Source organism: Phocoena sinus, chromosome 8 (assembly GCF_008692025.1).
Source record: "Phocoena sinus isolate mPhoSin1 chromosome 8, mPhoSin1.pri, whole genome shotgun sequence".
Lineage (NCBI taxonomy): Eukaryota > Metazoa > Chordata > Mammalia > Artiodactyla > Phocoenidae > Phocoena > Phocoena sinus.
The window spans coordinates 21206602-21230348 of NC_045770.1; the positions used below are offsets into that span (position 1 = coordinate 21206602).

Consider the following 23747-nt stretch of genomic DNA (forward strand, 5'->3'; position numbering starts at 1 on the left):
GTCTGCTGCATTGCCAGGCAGATTCTTAACCACTGTGCCACCAGGGAAGTCCCTGTTTCAAACTTTTAAACTACACATTGCCAAATTGCCCTCTAAGTTTTCAGAAATGTATATTTCCTCCAAAAGGGTATAATGGGATTCTTGTAGAGAAACACTGAATCCCCTAGAATGCTTTCCCTGGCTCATCTACTTGCCTGTGGATTGGCTTGGCCAGCCCATCCTTTTAATGAGTCCAACCAAACAGCTGCAGCTCAGTTCTTGGTCACCTCTATTTGCCTTTCTATTTCTTTCTTTCTTTTTTTCTCTTCTTTGTTCCTTTCTCTCCTTCCTTCCTTTCTTCCTTCCTTCCTTTCTTCTTTTCTCTCTCTCTCCCAAGATTTCACTTATACTCAAATGGTTTCACACATATTCTGCATATTCTGGGATGTATTTCATGAACAAACTCAATGTGCTGATATCTCTTTTACCTAGATCTTGACTCTTGCCCTCTCTGAAAAGAAGTCCCACAATCTCATTAAAAACAATATAAATTCTCATCTTTCAGTATACCAGTGAAGAGAAACATTTAATATCCAAGTTAGGAAAATGAAATTCCTCCTCTTTATAGGAACTGGAAGAAACCTTTCCATTAGGGCCAGGGGTGGTTACCTTATATGATCAATACCTTTCCTTTTTGGTTCAGCATTGAAGGAGGCTTTGCAGGCTTTGCAGGAAATATTTATATTTCCTCTCAGAATGTAGAAAAATTCCTTTGTTCATCATATAACTTAGCACTTACGCTGCTAAATCCTTTGCCTATGAATGTTGATTAATCCTCATAACAATACCTCAAAAGTATGTATTATTTTTTTAACAATGGTTAAATTTTATTTAATACATGTTATATGTATTAGATCCCATTTTATATTTTTATGTAAATTTTCACATTTAATCTTCAGAACAACTCTACGAAATAGATAGCATTATTTAACCTATTTTTTAGATGTGGAAATTAATACCTAGAGGGGTTCAGTAAGTTGCCAATTATCAGAGGTTATTTATTTTAATTATTTTAACATCTTTATTGGAGTATAATTGCTTTACAATGGTGTGTTAATTTCTTTTGTATCATAAAGTAATCAGCTATATGTATACATATATCCCCATATCTCCTCCCTCAAAAGTACATATTATTTTTTATCATTATTATTGTATTTCTTTGCGGTACGCAGGCCTCTCACTGTTGTGGCCTCTCCCGTTGTGGAGCACAGACTCTGGACGCGCAGGCTCAGCGGCCATGGCTCACGGGCCCAGCCACTCCACGGCATGTGGGATCTTCCTGGATCAGGGCACGAACCCGTGTCCCCTGCGTAGGCAGGCGGACTCTCAACCACTGCGCCACCAGGGAAGCCCAAAAGTATGTATTATTGTCTCATTTTACATATGAAGAAAATGAGGCTTAGAATGTTTCATTCATCCACTCTGTAAATATCTGCTGAGGGTCTACCATTGACTTCAACAACATGGGAGTTGCCAGTGGTCTTAATAAGAGCCCTTTCGTTGGAGCAAAAATTTGATTGGTGTGAATTCAAAAAAGAACAGAAAAAATTATTTGGAAATAGTGACTATTGCACAGGCCAGTATTTTAAGGAGTTTTGTGTAAAGGTAAAAACAGAAATGGGGCTATACCTATAGAGGAAACTGGGAGGTCAAAAGAGGGTTTTTTTTAGTAAGATGGGATAACAGCATCCTGGAATTTCCTTAGCTGAGAGTGGAGAGGTTTTATCCATAGTAGCAGAAATCAGATATAGGAAGATGGGTGGGTGTGGAGGTGGGAATTTGTGGTGCATTTCTTCTGATTCCTTCATTTTCTCAGGAAAGTAGGAAGGAAGGCCAGTAACTGAGAGAAAAGATCAGTGAGGATGTTTGAAGAGTGTAGAAAAAGCATGAGATAGTCGGGAAAGTAGACCATGAATGGACCAGGGAAGTATGGTCCAGTTGAAAGTGGTAGTCATAAATTTAATGAGGTTAGTCAGTAAGAAGATGTGTTTTTCTCCAATAATATCTAACTGTATAGATGCAGGTGAGGAGAAGGCAAAGAAGTGAATATAACTACATTTGTGGTTTAGCCAAACAAGTATGTTAAAGCAAGAGAGGGACAGGAAATGAGGGATATTTGCAAGGGAATAATGACTGAATGACCATGGAATTTTAAGAAGGATAATGAGTGAGAAGAGGCCATGAAAATGATGAGGGATGGTGAAACACTTGTAGATCAACAGACGGGAGGCCCTGATGAGGGGTCAAAGTGCTAATGGAGTTGAAATATTGATGGAGGCAGCATATTGGAAGGGTAGAAGATGGTGGTCAGAGTGGGAGAGTCGAAACTGGAAAATGGAAGTAAATTATGTTCCCAAGATCACACAATAGTATGCTGCAAATTCAGGATTTGAACCAAGTCTCTCTTCTCCCAGAGCCCACCCAGCAGTACCCTGAGGGCAGAGTGAGAGTTGCATTAGCTCAGAGAGTCACATTGGCTTTTGTGGTATCTTTCATGCAAATGAGAAGCCAGAGCTTTCTAAGGGCAACTATTTATAGCACCTCACAGGCCTGCCATGCAACTTTCTCCTCGCTTTCTCCTCCCCTCCACTTCTTACAGAAATACCAACTGGTTGAAACGGGCTCTTGGCTGGTTCCATGGTGAACATATGTTTGCTGATGACAGGAAACAGACAAGGCCAGCTAATGTGAAAATATGGGGGTCCCTTATGAATTGGGAGTTTAAATACCAGTTTCTGGTGTTTGTGCCTGTGTCATTTTCTCCATGAAACTGATCCTTATCTTTCCAGCTCCATATCTCCCCTGGGGGTGCTTGGTAAGGGCACCCACCCTCTTCAGATATTAACCATCTTCTAACAGCAAAACCGTGACGGGTTTCACGTGGTGTCAGATGTTGGGCAGAGTTAAACACGAAACAGATACCAAGGCACATTGAGATCCTGAGGCAGACTGACGGCAGCCCAGGAATGCAGAGATTGAGGCCTGGTTTCCTATGTGAATGCCGACATATGAAGGTTAACTCTAAACTTCCTGACTGTTGTCTGATCACAGCAGGGTGTCATGTATTCTCCCTCTAACACTCTCTCTCTCTCTCATTCTCTCTCACACACAAATGCATGCATACACCAGAAAACCTGGAGGAGTGTGCTCAGGCTTTTTGAAAGCTGTGTGTCTGGAGGCCACATACCGTGAATTTCAAAAGTAGTGAAAAAGGTATAATCTCTAAATATACATATACCCACTCTTTCAGATTCTTTTCCCATATAGGTTATTACAGAATATTGATAAGAGTTCCCTGTGCTACACAGTAGGTCCTTATTAGTTATCTATTTTATATATAGTAGTACGTATGAGTCAATCCCAATCTCCCAGTTTATCCCTCTCCTCCCCTTTCCCCCTGTTAACCATAAGTTTGTTTTCTACATCTGTGACTCAATTTCTGTTTTCACTTTGCTGTACAGCAGAAACTACCACAACATTTTAAATCAACTATACCCCAATAAAAATTTAAAAATAAAAATATGAACACTGTAAAAAATATGTATATATAATCTCTAGTCCTCAGAGATGACAATAATCATTTAGATGAGAATGATCAAAGAAACAACAGGATTTACTGCTATTGTGAATTTGGGATATTTCGGAGTTGTGGCCTTTCAAATGATCCCATAATCTGGCAAAGGCTCCCTCTCTCCCCTGGGGGTCTCAGAGAAGAAGGCCTGTGTCTGCCACAGCCTCCCCGGTGTGGGTGTGCCCTCAGTGAGAGATGCAGCTTCCCCCTCGAGGACGTAGAGAAGCTTGGCTTCTGTCTAAAAGGAATTGTATACCTCATTTATTTCATAGAAAAACATGACTCAAGCAGAGATGCTGGATTTATCTCTAGAAACGGAGGAGCAGAAAGAATAGTGCTGGTGTGTGTGTGCGCATGCGCACGTTGTGGGGTGGGGAGAGCAGGGAGCCAGGGTCCCGCGGGGGAGATTCCTGAGAATTAGATGTGACTGACAGTGATAATGAAATAGAATATAAGGGTGGGGTTGGCAGGGAGTTCTAGAAACATCTAATCCAGTCTTTTCATTTATAAGGGGGAAAAACCGAGTTTGTAGAACGGAAGTGATTTGCCCACGTTTAAGGCTTTTGGCCCGATAGTGACATTTTATCTTTAGGAGCAATCCAGCCAAGATAAGTCAAGGAGAGGGCTGGCCCCAGGGGAAATTATAGTTCATAATAAGAATCTGACAATAATAATAATTTATCGAGCAACCTATACCCTTGGTACTATACTTAGGTGCTTTATATACATATTCATATCATTTAACCCTCTCAATAACCATATGAAGAAGGAAATGTTTTTTCATTTTATAAGTGAGAAAACTGAGGCTCTGAAGTGTAAGTCACGTGCTTCAGCACATCCTGCTAAGAGATGGCAAGATGGGATTTGAACCAGGTCTGTCTAGTCCCAGAACCAAACTCCTGTTTCCCACCTCCCTCGTTCCTGTTCTTTTGCTGTTTTTCATTATTCTGGGTCATAATCTTTTTTCCTCTCCATGCTAGCTTGAATCTCCTCCCACAATATCACAGCCAGACCCAGCCTTTGGATGGCAAGTCATACACCAGAAGCTTTCAATCTCTTCTCTACCTTCCCCCAAAACTCTGTGTCTGTGTTCTCTCTCTCTCTCTCTCTCTCTCTCTCTACCCACCCCCCTTTCTCAGACATATGTACATACACACACACACACACACACACACACACTTCTTTGAATTAGAATAAAACTTCAAATACCCCTACCCAATACTTTAGTTATGATAAGATTTCTCTCTACACCATCTTTTTTAAAAAAAATTATTTATTTATTTTTGGCTGCGTTGGGTCTTCGTTGCTGCGTGCGGGCTTTCTCTAGTTGTGGCGAGCGGGGCCTACTCACATAATGTGGTGCGCGGGCTTCTCATTGTGGTGGATTCTCTTGTTGTGGAGCACGGGCTCTAGGTGCATAGGCTTCAGTAGTTGTGGCACACAGGCTCAGTAGTTGTGGCACACGGGCTTAGTTGATCCACGGCATGTGGGATCTTCCCGGACCAGAGCTCGAACCCACGTCCGCTGCAATGGCAGGCAGATTCTTAACCACTGCGCCACCAGGGAAGTCTGTCTCTATACCATCTTGAGGAATCCTACCTCTGTCTGAAACCCTCAGCGACAGAAAGACTATGAAGTGCCCACACCATATTTGAGTAACTCTGATGTCTAGAAAGTGATTCTTTGCAGAGAGTCTTCATATAATGTCTGTTTTTTAGTTTTGATCCCTTTTTCTAGAGTTGAGTTTCATCCCTCTTCTACATTACATTCCTTCTAATACTACATACCACCATACCTCTAATGACCAGCCTATAGCCTGGCATTTGATAGCTTCTTACAAAAGGCTTTTGGATAAACTTCTCAGTGGTGCCACCAAGGGGGTAGTTGGGGGTCTTAAACTCTCCCATAAGCTCTATCAACTCTCCTCTCCAAGTCACTCCAAATAAGTTTTTTAAAATGTGAGCTTGTTATGTATTGATAAATACAGCTTCAAAGCAAATTCCCTTAATTAATACCACCTCACCTAGACTGTCATACCAAAGACCCCCATATATAGAATCCTAGAACTGGCACCATCCCTTTTATGGGTGTTCCTTCCTTCTTGCTAAAAAGTGTTGGTGGGTTTGAGATAATACATACCAATGCACTGAAGTGCTTAATCTGGCTCTTAATAGCTCTATGACATCTTGAGCCTATTTCTTAACCTCACTAGAGCCTCCTTCTTCTCATCTGTAAAAGGGAATAAGAATATCTACATCCTATTGTAGTTTTGATGATTTGCTATAATGTATGTATGTAGCACTCAATAAATAAGCAGTCATAAGAAGTATCCATACTATACAATACAGGTTCAGTGGTAATTTGGCATTATCTCTCAAGGAACATATTGTCATTTTAACAGGGACCTATGGTGTTCACAATGATTTCCTTAGATAATGACTCTAACTAAGGCCATTATAGTCATAATGATAGTCAGTGGAAATGATGGCTTTGGTTATGGTTCTTAGGGACAGCTCTCCTTTTACACTACATTGGGACTGACCACCACCCCTGGAATTTTCTATGAACCTCAGAGTCACAACCAGTGTGGTCTACATAATGGCGAGCTGCTCCTCCACAGAGGCTACCAGCTTTGTATCTTCCTGGGCAATGAGTGATACTCCCATCAGGAAGCCTGTCCCAGTATATCCACAGCAGCTTTATCAAAAGGAGACCCCTCCACACTGGGCTAAGCAGAAAGAAGAGCTTACACAGGAAGCATCCTTTTCTTATATGTGCACAGCATCCTTATTCTAGAGGTTCTTGTTCAGTGACGTACAAAACCAGCATGCCCTGAATCAGGTGGCAGGGTGGAGGGAGATATGTAAGTTGAGAAATTTGTTGTGGAGATTCTGATATCACAGCCGCCTACACATAACCCCTCCCCCTACACACAGTGGCACTCTCATCTTCCACACCCACTTGAGAATCACTGTCTCAGTTGCTTTGCATAGTACCTTTCTAAATGTACATACTCTTGTTGAGTAATTATCCAAAATAATCATCAACCATTTTATCAATGTGGATTGACTTTTTAGGGTTCTTGCTGAGTAATTGAATCTGAATGTAATGATTATGTATTTAAATAATTTTCTGTACTTTCTAGTTTAAATCCACTAAGATCACATTAGGAAGGATTCCCCAAAGAGAAAATCAATTTAGCAAAAACCTTCAAAGCAGAGGGCCAATACTCAGCATTATGGCTACTCAGGGCTTGAAGTGGAATTAGGCCTAACCTCATTTGTCACCCCATCAAGACTGCTTCTAACTCAGGAAGACATACTGGACTTTAAAAATGCCTTCTTAGACACCTAATATTCAAGGAATTGGCTCTTTCCCATCCAATCTTACCTGTTTATATATCTCATTATCTCCAGAAGATCCCTTTATTAGTCCCCATCCCAGTTCCAATTGATAAGCTGAGACAAAGAGACAGGGAAAGAGGGAAGGAGAGTAGAAAGGGAGGAGGGAAGGAAGGGAGCAAGAAAGGAATGAAAAGGTGGAGAGAATATGCAGTTGTTGAGCACTTAGTATCTGCTAAGCAGCAGAAATGAGTCATAGGACTCAGCAAACATCTTCTATGAGAAACCAGATACTGCTCAAGCGTTGATGATGTTGTCCTTACCCTTCAGGAGATTATGTCAGTTTCTGTTGGGAAACTGAGTGCCACCAGCTGTCATACCAGCAGGATTAGATCAATTAGTGATTGAAACTCCATGTAAATAATTACATAATTTATAATTTTGTGCTGTTCTAGTTCAAAGTTACTGTAAACACATCGCAGAGCTTGAGGTGGATTCTCACCAAAGGAAACATCAATATGACTAAAGCTGTCACATGCACTAGGCTCATGTTTGAGTCACATCCAATTCTCATATGACTCACCATTGTTAGCAATAAACCACGAATGTGACCTACTCACATCTGGATTCTGACCATTGGCTAACTATGGAAAGTGCTTACATGTCCTGCTCTGGAATAAATGAGAATAAGGGGACCAAAGCCCAGGTAGACTTCAAAAGACACTCTATACTCACAACTCTCTTGCTTTGGGAGGTTTGATTGAGCCAACTTTTTTACCTGGCAGGGAGCAAAAGCTAATTTGGGGAACTTTTGGAGTTGGTTCAAAGGATGAGCAGTTCTCAAGAGGAAGAGAAATTCTGTGTTGCTGGTTAGCAAATATCAAGTGCCCCATCTGTTCTGTGAGACAAAATTGTCACTGTACCCATCATTTTGTGTTAGCCTCCGAAGCATGATATGGCTGCTGCTGCTGCTGCCGCCCTGCACATATCCTCTTGGGCCTTTCATTTTGGTGCCTATGGCACTAGTTTTCAATTTTTGGCATCTGCTTCTCTTTGCCTGAGGGTTTTCTCTGACCTCCAGGCATGATCTGCCCATAGGAATGGCAAATTGGGAAATGCTGAGGATTCACTGCTTCTGGAACCAACCATCAATCAATAACTGATGGGAATGACTGGTCTCTTGCCTCTTGGGTGGGGTAACTCCAACACTCATACTTCACACTGTCTTCCAGACACAAGAATGATTAAACTCCTTCCCACAGCAGTTACCTAATTGATAAGGCATTCTTTATTGGTTACCTTATCTTCAAATCACTTCCCCACTATACTGCCACTGTTTCTTGGGATCACCTCCCAAATAAATTGCTCACACTTAAGTCCTTATCTCCAGGTCTACTTCTGAAGGATCCCAGACTAAGTCACAGGTCATCTTTTCTCACCACAGTTTTTTTTTATCACCTTGGTAGAACCAGAAGCTTAAATAATCGAAGTTCTCTTTATCCTTGATTATAAATTAGTGTTGAAAATCCAAACACCCACAGAGATGAGGCAAGTTACATAAACAGGAGAAGAGAGCTGGGTAGAAATTATGCTAACCAGATGGTACATACTCCATCTCAAACGGCCAGCTGCTCTTCAGCCCCAGCCAATTGTTGCCATGTGGAAAAGTAGGCCCAATGTGGCCACATCAAGTTTTTCATGAGATTCCAGAAATCCATATTTTTGTGTAGAATCTCTTTATATGTAAATGTTGGCCACAAATTCAGATGCTTTCATAACATTGGACTAGCCAAATAAAACACATCTGTGAGCTATATTTGACCCAGGGACCACCAGTTTTCAATCACTATTGTAGAAATACAGCCTTTAGCTGGAAATTCATAGTTAACATTTAAAGTAACAAGAGCTGCTGCTCTTAAAATGGATTTTCACAACCATTGTCACATTTCTTCTAATAGGTCTTATTCTCACCCCATCCCTTCATGGCTGCATCCAGCATTGCATATCTGCTCAAAAAACAAAAGAGACCCAAGTGGAAGGAGAAAGCTAATTATGGACTTGGCATCTGATTGTGGTCTGGCTTAATATGACATTCTCAGAGCCAACTGGAAAGGAAACCACCACCCAAATCCATCACGACATGTGCTATCACAGTAAGTTTAAATTGGGTGGAAACGTTGTGAGTTTAATAAAGTAGAACTGCTGAGATGTACATATATATCTGGGTTTAGTTGATAGCTCTTTCAAGGGCATTGTGATGTCAAATATGTTTGGCAGGTTCAATTCTCTTAACACCACATTTGCACTGTTCTTAAGACAGGGGATGATTGAAAGCATATGTGCTAACAGTAACTATGCATGATGTGTGAAATTAATGAAAATGTAGAGGTTTCACTCTGACTTTCATGGTCTTAAGCTAAGCTAACCCTTTCTAGCTGTGTGGGGAAGAGGAGCAGAGGGTTTCATCATTTTTCCTTCCTTTTCTTCTTCTTTTTTTAATTTCAGGAAACAACTTGAGGCTTTTAGCTTTCCTTTTATTTTGACATTTAGGAACCAAAGTGCATAAATAATAAGAGCTGGGACCCTGGAATCCCATCTCCTCCAGTAAGAAAAATCAGTATCCAGTGGTGCTTTTAGTTCTATGTATCAACTAGTCACCAAATGAGAAAATGGAAAACAATGACATGCTACTGATTTAAGAGAAAATAACTTTATTTTGAGAAAAAAAGACTGTTATTAAAATAATTGAGGGCTTCCCTGGTGGCGCAGTGGTTGAGAGTCTGCCTGCAGATGCAGGGGACACGGGTTTGTGCCCCGGTCCGGGAAGATCCCACATGCCGCGGAGCGGCTGGGCCTGTGAGCCATGGCTGCTGAGCCTGCGCATCTGGAGCCAGTGCTCCACAACGGGAGGGGCCACAACAGTGAGAGGCCCGCATACCACAAAAAAAAAATAAATAAATAATTGAGCAGTACTCTCCAAAAGTGTCAGTCAACAAAGAGTAGGAAAGACTGAGGGACTGTCACTGATTGGAGAATACTAAGGAGACAAGACAACTAATGTAATGTGAGATCCTGGATGAGATCATGGAATTAGAAATTGATCTTAATGAAGAAAGCTGGTGAAATTTTATTAAAGTCTAGTTTAGTTATTAGTATTGTACTGAGACTAATAACTTAATTTCGATAATTGTACTATGGTTATATAAGACTTTAATGTAAGAAGAAGCTGAGTGAAGGATATATTGGAACTCTGTGTATTATTTTGGTACTTCTCCTATTAATCTAAAACTGTCTTAAGGAGATCAACCATGAAGGCAGAGTAAAAGGACATGGCACTCACCTTCCCCTTACAAAGACATAAAAAATACATCTACGAGTGGAGTAATTCTCACTGAAAACAAACTGGAAACTGGAAGAGGGGCTCCTGTACAACAAAGGCTGTAAGAAAGATACACATATAATCGGGTAGGAAGGAGAAAGAATGATCAGGTCAGGACCTGTGTCCCTGGGAGGGGATTCAGAGGAAAAGGGAGCTTACCTGGGCAGACACCCATGCTGGGGAGTAAGTGGTGAGAGCCACAGATTGGGTTCCCCAGCCCTGGGGTGTTATGTGGTGGAAGATGAGCCTGCCTGGCTGGTTGGAGGGCTTCTGGGAGTAACAGGAGGGCTGTGGGAAGACTGGATACCACTTGTGAGGAGCATGCATGTGCTGGCCCACCCCCCAAGGCAGGGCAGTGAGAGGTCTGCTCTAGCAGATGGCAGATTTCCTGTGACCACCTCAGTGTGCACCCCAGCCCTAGCCAAGCGAATGCTCCAGCCCCGCTTACTTCATGTCACAGTGTAGCACTGGACCTGGGGTGGCCATGACTAGGGGGAAAACTAGACTCTGGTTGCAGAGATTACGAGTCCTCAGGAAGAGCCTGGGTGGGGCAGTGGTCCTTGTTGGCACTTACTCAAACAGCACATCAGAAACAGCCCAGATCTCTGATGGAGCCTGCTCCACCACAGCTCAACCCCCAGTACACATTGAGAGTCCAAGCAGCCCTGACTGCCCTGCAGTGTGACTCCATAATAGGGCAGGGGAGGTGGGGGAGTGATTGGCTGTGAGGGACAAAGGAGACTTGCACAGGAGTCTGCATCTGAGCAGAGCAAGGGAAACAATTGCTGGCACCTGCACAGGCAGTGCATTGGAAACAGCTAAGACCTCTGTGGCTGACACAAGCTGAGAGCCTGCACAGGGCACACTTGCTTCAACACTCCCCCCACTGCTGAAGCAAGGGTCCTGGTTCAGGGAGAGGGGAAAGCACACACTTAAAGGGAACAGAGCCATCTGGGGCCCAACCCTCAGAGCTGCTACTCCAGCAACTTGGAAATCAGACCCCCACCCCTGATAAGGCAATTATGGCCGCTGATCAGAGGGAAGTCCCATCCCATACCCAGCTCCAGCAGTAACCCCTCCATCTCAGGCCCAGTCTCTACCCAAGTGATAGCTGTCAGCACACTCTGAGGAAAAACATGAGTTGCATCCATGTCAAATCCAGCTCTCCCACCAAAGGCATTGGGCACATGCAGCCTGTGTAGGAATGCTCCCACAAAAGAACAACACTTTAAGAGCATAATAGGTAAATTTTCCCCTAAATTCACAGAGGCAGAGAAGGTTAAGCAAAATGAAAAGGCAGAGGAACTAGTCTCAATTGAAAAAGCAAGAGAAGAACCCTGAAAAAATAAATACGAAATAGAAAAAAACAACTTACCAGATAAAGAATTCAAAACATTGTTAATAAAATGTTAACTGAATTAGAGAAAAGAATAGATGTACACAGTGAGTATTTTAATGAGGAACTAGAAAATATAAAAACGACCCAATCAGATATGAAGAATTCAATATCTAAGATAAAAACACATTAGAAGGAATGAATAGCAGACTGGCATGTTACAGAAGAATGTATAAGTGATCTGGAAGATAGAATAATGGAAATCACCCAATCAGAAAAACAAAAGCAAATTTTAAAAAAGAAAACAATTTAAAAGATATTTGGGATAACATGAAGTGTATCAACGTTCACATTATAGGAGTCCCAGGAGGAGAAGAGAGAGGGAAGGGGACCAAAAATGTACTTGAGGGTGGGCTTCCCTTGTGGCGCAGTGGTTGAGAGTCCACCTGCCGATGCAGGGGACAAGGGTTCATGCCCCGGTCTGGGAGGATCCCACATGCCACGGTGGCTGGGCCCATGAGCCATGGACCCTGAGCCTGCACATCCAGAGCCTGTGCTATGCAACAGGAGAGGCCATAACAGTGAGAGGCCCGCGTATCACCAAATAAAATAAAATAAAATAAAAGTACTTGAGGAAATTGTGGCTGAAAACTAGACAAACCTGAAAAAGGAAACAGATATCTAGGTAAAAGAAGCACAGAGGGTCCCAAACAAGATGAGTCCAAACAAACACACACCAAGACATATCACAACTAAAATGGCAAAAGTTAAAGATACACAGAGAATTCTAAAGCCAGCAAGATGAAAATGAAGAGTCATATACAAGGGAATCCCCATAGGCTATCAACTGACTTCTCTGTAGAAACTTTGTAGGCCAGAGGGAGTGGTATGATATAACTAAAGTGTGGAAAGGGAAAAACCTGCATCCTAGGATACTCTACCCAGCAAGACTATCATTTAGAATAGCAGGAGAGATAAAGGATTCTCAGACAAGCAAAAACTAAAAGACTTCATCAATACTAAACCTACCCTGAAATAAATGTTAAAAAGTCTTCTCTAAGTGGAAAAGAAGTCAGAATCTATAGGAAAGGGAAAGTCCCACTGGAAAAAGCAAATATATAGTATGGACTGAGGATCAACCACTTAAGTAAGCCAGTATGATAATTAAGAAACAAAAAAATTATAAAAACAACTATAACTATAGTAAAAAGTTAAGAGATAAACATGAAGATTAAAATATGACATCAAAAATACAAAATGTGTGAGAGGCAAGTAAAAAATGTAGATCTTTTAGAATCTGTTTAAACTGAAATGGCTACCAGTATAAAACAAGTAGATATAGTTGTAAGTCAAGATGTATGGGCGCCATGGTAACAGCAAATCAAAAATCTACATGAGATACACAAAACCTAAAAGGAAAGGAACACAAGCATACTACTAAAGAAAATCACCAAACCACAAGGGAAGGAATAAAAAGTAAAAGATATGAACAGAGAACTACAAGAAAAGAAAGAAAACAAGTGATAAAATGGCAATAAGTACATACTTATTAATAATTATTTTAAATGTCACTGGACTAAATGCTTCAGTCAAAAGACATAGGGTGGGATTGGATTAGAAAACCAAGATTCTGCTATATACTGTCTACAAGAGACACACTTCAGAGCTAAAGACACAAACAGAATGAAAGTGAGGGGATAGAAAAAGATATTTCATGAAAATGGAAATGACAAGAAAGTAGAGGGTACCAATACTCATACCAGGCAAAATAGGCTTTAAAACAAAGGCTATAACAAGAGGCAAAGAAGGATATTTTATAATGATAAAAGGATCAATATAATAAGAATATATTATATTTGCTAACATATATGCACCCAATACGGGAGCACCTAAATATATAAAGCAAATACAAACAGACATAAAGGGAGAAATTGACAGTAATACAATAATAGTAGGGGACTTTAACACCACACTGACATCAATGAACAGATCATACAAACAGAAAATCATTAAGGCAACAGTGGTTTCAAATGACAAAAGAGACCAGTTGAACTTAGTAGATATCTATAGGACATTCCATCCAAAGACAGCAGAATACACAATCTTTTCAAATGTACATAGAATGTTATGCAGGATACATCATGTGCTCAGCCACAAAATAATTCTCAACAAGTTTAAGAGGATAGAAATTATATCAAACATTTTTTTCTGACCTCAATGGTATGAAACTAGAAATCAATTACAGAAAGAAAAAATGGAGAAAGAACAAACGTGTGCTACTAAACATGCTACTAAAAAACATGCTACTAAAACACCAATGGGTCAATAAAGGAATCAAAGAGAAAATCAGAAAGTATCTCAAGACAAATGAAAATGGAAACACAATACTCTAAAATTTATGGGATGCAGCAAAAGCAGTTCTAAGATGGAAGTTTATAGCAATACAGCCTTCCTAAAAATCAAGAAAATCTCAAACAAACAGCCTAACGTACCACCTAAAAAAATTAGGAAAAAAAAGAGCAAAGCCATAAATCAGCAGAAGGGAGGAAATAATAAAGATTATAGAGGAAATAAATAAAACAGAGATTAAAAAAACAATAGAGGGTAGGAGGAGTGGCAGTGGCCAGGCAGCTCCGTTTTGCAAAGGCTCTCAGCGTGCAACAGCCCACAGGCACCTGGCACGTGCCTGCCCCACCACCTTCCTGCCCAAGAGGAAGGTCAGCTCCTCCAAGGGGGTGGTGAAGGAGGAGCCCAAGAGGGGATTGGTGAGGTTGTCAGATAAACCGGCTCCTGTAAAAGTGGAAACAAAGCCAAAAAGGCAGCAGAAAAAAATCTTCAGACAAAAAAGTGCAAACAAAAGGGAAAAGGGGAGCAAAGGGAAAACAGGCTGAAGTGACTAACCAAGAGACTGAAGAAGACTTACCTGCAGAAAATGGAGAAACTAAAAACGAAGAGAGCCCAGCTTCTGATGAAGCAGGAAAGAAAGAAGCCAAGTCTGATTAATATCACACACCCACTCCTATCAATGATCCCTGTCTCCCTTCTTGTACAATCCAGAGGAATATTTTTATCAACTATTTTGTAAATGCAAGTTTTTTAGTAGCTCTAGAAACATTTTGAAAAAGGAGAGAATCCCACCTCATCCCATTTTTTAAGTGTAAATCCTTTTTTTAAAGAGGTGAAATCATTTTCTGGTTGTTTATTTTTTGGTACAATCAGAAAATAGTGGAATATTGAATATGGGAGGCTTTGACTGTCTTGGGTGTCAGCTTAACATTCCACAGATGGAGGGTAGCTTTTATATCCTATAATACAAAGCATATTAAATGGCAGTTTGGAGTCAGTTATGCATTTAATGTCTTAAACACTTTAAATTACTTCTCTTCCCATGTTGTTTTTGGTAGGATTGTTTCCTAAAGCAAACCACTCACCCCTTGATCTTGGCTCTCCTGGGCAGAATTTTGTGCACTCTGTAACATCTTTGGTCATGGTAGTCCAGTTCTTCTAGTAACTGTTAATGTGCTGTGAACGATTGACAATTTGAGTATGTAGTGTACATGATATTAAATTGTGAATTAGTGGGACTTACAATGTAACAGCATACCAATATTTGAAGATATTGGTACTTGATATCCTGTGAAGGAAAATTTGCTTCCAAATTTTAAACTGGAAAGTCACTGGAATAACTGTTCAGAAAAAATCACGACTACATGATTTTTTAGATTTTTGGTATGTATGTTGAGAATTGTGTACAAATTGAAATGTCTGTGTACTGATCCTCAAAAGAACCAATAAAATCTCAATTATGAAAGAATTTCTTGAAGCACACACAAAAAAAACATTAGAAAAGATCAATGAAACCAAGGGCTGTATTTTGAAAAGATAAACAAAATTGATAAATTTTAGGCAGGCTCAACAAGAAGAAACGAGAGAGGACCCAAATAAACAAAATAAAAAATGAAAGAAGAGAAATAACAACCAATATCACATAAATACAAAAAATCATAATGGAATACTACAAATAGTTATATGACAACAAATTGGACAACCTAGAGGAAATGGACAAATTTCTAGAAATATACAACCTGCCAAGACTGAATCAGGAAGAAACAGATAATTTGAACAGACAAATCACTAGTAGTGAAATTGAATTTGTAATAAAACAAAACAAAACAAAACAAAACTCCCAGCAAAAAAAGTTCAGAACCAGAGAGCTTCACAGGGGAATTATACCAAACATATAGAGAAGAGCTAATTCTTACCCTTCTCAAACTATTCCAAAAAATTGACAGGATGGAACACTCCCAGATTTATTCTAAAAGGCCACAATTATCCTGATACCAAATACAAACAAAGACACTACAAAAAAGAGAGAACATTACAGGCCAATGTCTTTGATAAATATACGCAAAAATTCTCCACAAAATATTCATAAAGCGAATTCAACAAAATGTAAAAAGGATTATACACCACGGTCAAGTTGGATTTATTCCAGGGACACAGGAATGTTCGATATTTGTATATCAATCAATGTGATACACCACATTAACAAAAGAAAGGATAAAAATCACATGGTCATCTCAATAGACACAGAAAAAGCATTTGACAAAATTCAACATCAATTCATGATAAAAAGTGCGTATTGGGGGAACATCTCAACATAATAAAGGCCATTTATGACAAACCCACAGCTAACATCATCATCAATGGTGAAAAGTTGAAAGTCTTTCCTTTAAATTTACAAACAAGACAAGGATACCCACTCTCTCCACTTCTATTTAACATAGTATTAGAAGTCTTGGCCACAGCAATCAGACAAGAAAAAGAAAAGGTATCCAAATTGGAAGGGAAGAAGTAAAACTGCCACTATTTGCAGATGATGAGATACTCTATGTAGAAAACCCTGAAGTCTCCACCAAAAAACTATTAGAACTAGTAAATGAATTTAGCAAAATTGTGGAATACAATATTAATATACAGGCATCTGTTGCTTTTCTATACACTATTAATAAACTATCAGAAAGAAAGTAAAAAAGATTCCATTTAAAAATCACATGAAAAACATAAAGTACCTAGGAAAAAAAGTTAAACAAGGAGGTGAAAGACCTATATTCTGAAAACTATAAGACATTGATTAAGGAAATTGAAGATTATAAAGAAATGGAAAGATATCCTGTGCTCTTGGATTGAAAGAATTAATAATATTAAAATGGCCATGTTATTCAAAGCAATACACATATTTAATGCAATCTCTATCAAAATACCCATGACATTTTCCACAGAACCAGAACAAATAATCTTAAAATACATATGGAACCATAAAAAACAAGCAAACCCCCCCCCCAAAAAAAAACTAACTAAAAAAACAGAAAAAAACCAAACTGCTGAAGCAACCTTGAGGAAAAAGAACAAAGCTGGAGGTATCACTCTTCTAGACTTCATACTATACTACAAAGCTACAGTAATAAAATAGCATGCTACTGGCACAAAAACAGACACTTAGGTCAAGGGAACAGAATAGAGAGCCCCAAAGTAAACCCATGCACCTATGATCAATTAATCTATGACAAAGGAGAAAAGAATATACAATGGAGAAAAGACAGTCTCCTCAATAAGTGGTGTTGGGAAAACTGGACAGCTACATGTAAAACAATGAGACTAGAACATTCCCTCACACCATATACAAAAATAAACTCAAAATGGATCAAAGACCTAAATGTAAGACCTAAACCCATAAAATTCCTAGAAGAGAACATAAGAAGAGTACTCTTTCACATAAATTATAGCAATATTTTTTGGATATATCTCAAAAGCAAAAATGAACAAATGGGACCTAATTAAACTTAAAAACTTTTGCACAGCAAAGGAAACCAGTGTCAAAACAAAAAGATCATCTATAGAATGGGAGAAAATATTTGCAAATGATATTACAGACAGGGATTAATATCCAAAATATACAAATAGCTCATGTAACTCAACATGAAACAAACAACCCAATCAAAAAGTGATCAGAAGACCTGAATAGACATTTTTCCAAAGAAGACATACAGATGGCTATTAGGCACATGCAAACATGCTTAACAACACTAGTTATTAGTGAAATGCAAATCAAAACTACAGTGTGATATCACCTCACACCTGTCATAATGGTTATCATCAAAAAGACCAAAAATAACAAATGTTGGTGAGGATGTGGAGAAAAGGGAACCCTTGTGCACCGTTGGTGGGAATGTAAATTGGTGCACCACTATGGAAAACAGTATGGAGGTTCCTCAAAAATCTAAAAATAGAACTACCATATGATTCAACAATTCCACTTCTGAGTATATATCTGGAAAAGATGCAGGCAGACTCTCAACCACTGTGCCACCAAGGAAGCCCCTGGAAAAGATGAAAACACTAATTCAAAAAGATACATGCACCCCAATGTCATAGCAGTACTATTTACAATAGCCAAGATATGGAAGTAAACCAAGTGTCCATCAATAGATAAAGATGTGATATATATGAATATTAATCATTAAAAAGAATGAAATTCTGCCACTGCCAGCAATGTGGATGGACCTAGAGAATATTATGCTTAGTGAAATAAGTCAGAGAAAAACGAAATCCGTATAATATCACTTATATGTGGAATCCGAAAAGTAATACAAACATTCATATATTGCAAAACAGAAACAGACTGACAGATATAGAAAACAAACTAGTGATTAACAGTGGGGAAGGGGAGGGAGAGGGGCAGGATCCCATCCCCTAATGGGATTAAGAGATGTAATCTAATACGTATAAAATAGATAATCAACAAGAATATATTTTATATAGCACAGGGAATTATAGTCATTATCTTATAACTTTTAATGTAGTATAATCTGTAAAAATACAACCATTATGCTGTACACCTGAAACTAATATAATATTTTAAATCAACTACAATAAAAAAAACTATTTCAAAATAAAAAAGCTTTTTTTTTTTTAGCAGTACGCGGGCCTATCACTGTTGCGGCCTCTCCCGTTGCGGAGCACAGGCTTCGGATGCGCAGGCTTAGCGGCCATGGCTCACGGGCCCAGCCACTCCGCGGCATGTGGGATCCTCCTGGACCGGGGCATGAACCCGTGTCCCCTGCATCTGCAGGCGGACTCTCAACCACTATGCCACCAGGGAAGCCCCAAAACAGCTTTTTTAAAAGAATACTTATAAACAAGATTCTGGTGCACAAAAGGGCTAATCCAAGTAAACAGAATTTCTTACCACATCCTTTATTAATAGGTTTTTGAATGAGGAGCATCTGGCATGCTATATTTAATAAAGAGAAACGTATTTTAGTTATATTTTACAGACAGAGAAACTGAAGTTCAGAGAACATTACTTGTCAAAGTTTACCCAACTGTTGATTTCATGAATAGTAAAAGTAGATGATCAGGAATTCCCACTGGAACATTTTCTGGTCCTTAAATGATTTATTATGGTGATTCTCAGGCACAGAAAAAAAGAGGTAAAATGTACAGATATAAAAATCCAGATATAGTCTGTACAAGTAAATGTAAGAATATTTTAAGTGATTAAGATGTTATTTCAAATCAGTGAGTAAAGGATACATTATTTAATAGTGTTCAGACAGTTGATTCTACATTTGGAAAAAAATCAGTATGGGGCACCATATCTCCTAATCCAATCTATAGAAAAACTGATTTAAAAGTAGAAAACAGGGGGGGAGGAGCTTCAAGATGGCAGAAGAGTAAGACGTGGAGATCACCTTACTCCCAACATATACATCAGAAATACATCCACATGTGGAACAACTCCTACAGAACACCTACTGAACGATGGCAGAAGACCTCAGACCTCCCAAAAGGGAAGAAACTCCCCACATACCTGGGTAGGGCAAAAGAAGAAGCAGAGACAAAAGAATAGGGATGGGACCTGCACCAGTGGGAGGGAGCTATAAAGGAGGAAAGGTTGCCACACTAGGAAGGTCCTTCGTGGGCGGAGACTGTGGGTGGTGTAGGCGGAAAGCTTCGGAGCCACAGAGGACAGCGCAGCAACAGGGGTGCGGAGGGCAAAGCAGAGAGATTCCTGCACAGAGGATCGGTGCCGACCAGCACTCACCAGCCCGAGAGGCTTGTCTGCTCACCCACTGGGGTGGGTGGGGGCTGAGAGCTGAGGCTCGGGCTTCGGTCGGATCCCAAGGAGAGGACTGGGGTTGGCTGTGTGAACACAGCATGAAGGGGGCTAGTGCACCACAGCTAGCCGGGAGGGAGTCTGGGAAAAAGTCTGGAGCTGCCGAAGAGGCAAGAGACTTTTGCTTGCCTCTTTTTTTCCTGGTGCACAAGGAGAGGGAATTAAGAGCACCACTTAAAGGAGCTCCAGAGACGGGTGCAAGCCACGGCTATCAGCGCAGACCCCAGAGACGGGCATGAGACACTAAGGTTGATGCTGCCGCCACCAAGAAGCCTGTGTGCAAGCACAGGTCACTATTCACACCTCCCCTCCCTGGAGCCTGTGCAGCCCGCCACTGCCAGGGTCCCGTGATCCAGGGACAACTTCCCCGGAAGAACACACGGCACGCCTCAGGCTGGTGCAATGTCACGCCAGAGCAGGCTGGCCCCACATTCCCTTCCCTCCCTCCCCACGGCCAGAGACAGCCAGAGCCCCCGAATCAGCTGCTCCTTTAACCCCGTCCTGTCTGAGTGAAAAATAGACATCCTCAGGTGACTTACACACAGAGGCAGGGCCCAATACAAAGCTGAACCCCAGGAGCTGTGCGAACAAAGAAGAAAATGGAAATTTCTTCCAGCAGCCTCAGGAGCAGTGGATTAAGTCTCCACAATCAACTTGATGTACACTGCATCCGTGGAATACCTAAATAGACAATGAATCATCCCAAGTCAAGGAGGTGGACTTTGGGAGCAACAATATATATATTTTTTCCCTTTTTCTCTTCTTGTGAGTGTGTATCTGTATGCTTCTGTGTGTGATTTTGTCGGTATATCTTTGCTTTTACCGTTTGTCCTAGGGTTTCTGTTTGTCCATTTTAATTTTTTTTCTTTTAGTATAGTTTTTAGCACTTGTTATCATTGGTGGATCTGTTTTTTGGTTTTGTTGCTCTCCTCTTTCGTTCTTTTTTTATGACTTAAAATTTTTTTAATAATTATTTTTTATTTTAATAACTTTTAATTTGATTTAATTTAATTTTATATTCTTCTTTCTTTCTTTTTCTCTCTTTTATTCTGAGCCGTGTGGATGACAGGCTCTTGGTGCTGCAGCCAAGCATCAGGGCTATGCCTCTGAGGTGGGATAACCAAGTTCAGGACACTAGTCCACAAGAGACATCCCAGCTCCATGTAATATCAAATGGTGAAAATCTCCCAGAGATCTCCATCTCAACGCCAAGGCCTAGCTCCACTCAATGACCAGCAAGCTACAGTGCAAGACACCCTATGCCAAACAACTAACAAGACAGGAATACAGCCCCATCCATTAGCATAGAGGCTACCTAAAATCATAATAAGGCCACAGACACCCCAAAACAATCCACCAGACGTGGACCTGCCCACCAGAAAGACAAGATCCAGCCTCATCCACCAGAACACAGGCACTAGTCCCCTCCAACGGGAAGCCAACACAACCCACAGAACCAAAGTTAGCCACTGGGGGAAGACACCAAAAACAATGGGAACTATGAACCTGAAGCCTGGGAAGAGGAGACTCCAACACAATAAGTTTGCAAAATGAGAAGACACAGAAACACACAGCAAATGAAGGAGCAAGGTAGAAACACACCAGACCTAACAAATGAAGAGGAAATAGGCAGTCTACTGAAAATGAATTCAGAATAATCATAGGAAAGAGGATCCAAAATCTTGGAAATAGAATAGAGAAAATAAACGTTTAACAAGGATCTAGAAGAACTAAAGAGCAAACAAACAGTGATGAACAACACAATAAATGAAATTAAAAATTCTGTAGAAGGAATCAATAGCAGAATAACTGAGGTAGAAGAATGGAGAAGTGATCTGGAAGATAAAATAGTGTAAATAACTACTGCAGAACAGAATAAGGAAAAAAGAATGAAAGGAATTGAGGAGAGTCTCAGAGACCTCTGGGACAACATTAAAAACACCAACATTCAAACTATAGGGGTCCCAGAAGAAGAAGAGAAAAAGAAAGGGACTGAGAAAATATTTGAAGAGATTGTAGTTGAAAACTTCCCTAATATGAGAAAGGAAATAGTTAAGTCCCAGAAGCACAGAGAGCCCCATACAGGATAAATCCAAGGAGAAACATGCTAAGACACATATTAATCAAGCTATCAAATATTAAATACAAAGAAAATATTAAAAGCAAGAAGGGAAAAACAACAAATAACACACAAGGGAATCCCCATAAGGTTAACAGCTGATCTTTCAGCAGAAACTCTGCAAGCCAGAAAGGAGTGGCAGGACATATTTAAAGTGATGAAAGGGGAAAAAACTACTACCAAGATTACTCTACCTAGCAAGGATCTCATTCAGATTTGATGGAGCAATTAAAACCTTTACAGACAAGCAAAAGTTAAGAGAATTGAGCACCACCAAACCAGCTTTACAACAAATGCTAAAGGAACTTCTCTTGGCAGGAAACACAAGAGAAGGAAAAGACCTACAATAACAAACACAAAACAGTTAAGAAAATGGTAATAGGAACATACATATTGAAAATTACCTTAAATGTAAATGGATCAAATGCTCCAACCAAAATATATAGAATTGCTGAATGGATACAGAAACAAGACCCATATATATGCTGTCTACAAGAGACCCACTTCAGACCTAGGGACACACACAGGCTGAAAGCGACAGGATGGAAATAATATTCCATGCAAATGAAAATAAAAAGAAAACTGCAGTAGCAATTCTCATATCAGACAAAATAGACTTTAAAACAAAGATTATTACAAGAATAAAAGGAGGGCACTATATAATGATCAAGGGATCAATCCAAGAAGAGGATATAACAATTGTATATATTTATGTATCCAACACAGGAGAACCTCAATGCATAAGACAAATACTAACAGCCATAAAAGGGGAAATTGACAATAGTTGGGGACTTTAACACCCCACTTTCACCAATGGACAGATCATCCAAAATGAAAATAAATAAGGAAACACAAGCTTTAAATGATACATTAAACAAGGTGGACTTAATTGATATTTATAGGACATTCAATCCAAAAAAAAAGAATACACTTTCTTCTCAAGTCCCCATAGAACATTCCCCAGATAGATCAAATCTTGGGTCACAAATCATGCCTTGGTAAATTTAAGAAAATTGAAATCATACCAAGTATCTTTTCCGACCACAATGCTATGATACTAGACATCAATTACAGGAAGAAATCTGTAAGAAATACAAACACATGTAGGCTAAACCATACAGTACTTAATAACCAAGAGATCACTGAAGAAATCCAAGAGGAAAATTTAAAATACCTGAAAACAAATGACAATGAAAACACGATGACCCAAAACCTATGGGATGCAACAAAAGCAGTTCTAAGAGGGAAGTTTATAGCAATACAAGCCTACCTTAAGGAACAAGAAATTTCTCAAGTAAACAACCGAACCTTACACCTAAAGCAATTTAAGAAAGAAGAACAAAAAACCCCAAAGTTAGCAGAAGGAAAGAAATCATAAAGATCAGACCACAAATAAATGAAAACTAAATGAAGAAAATGATAGCAAAGGTCAATAAAACTAAAAGGTGGTTCTTTGAGAAGATAAACAAAAGTGAAAAACCATTAGCCAGACTCATCAAGAAAAAAAGGGAGAAGACTCAAATCAACAGAATTAGAAATAAAAAAGGAGAAGTAACAATTGACACTGCAGAAATACAAAGGATCATGGGAAATTATTACAAGCAACTTTATGCTAAAAAAATGGACAACCTGAAAGAAATGAACACATTCTTAGAAATGCACAACCTTCTGAGACTGAACCAGGAAGAAATAGAAAATATGAACAGACCAATCACAAGCACTGAAATTGAAACTGTGATTAAACATCTTACAACAAACAAAAGCCCAGGACCAGATGGCTTCA

The 23747-nt window shown here is 39.7% G+C and overlaps 1 pseudogene; it reads left to right on the plus strand.

Annotated features, from left to right (window-relative positions):
- Positions 1 to 14669, plus strand: part of LOC116757737 — a 93283-nt pseudogene extending 78614 nt beyond the window's left edge.
- Positions 14670 to 23747: the final 9078 nt, after the last annotated feature.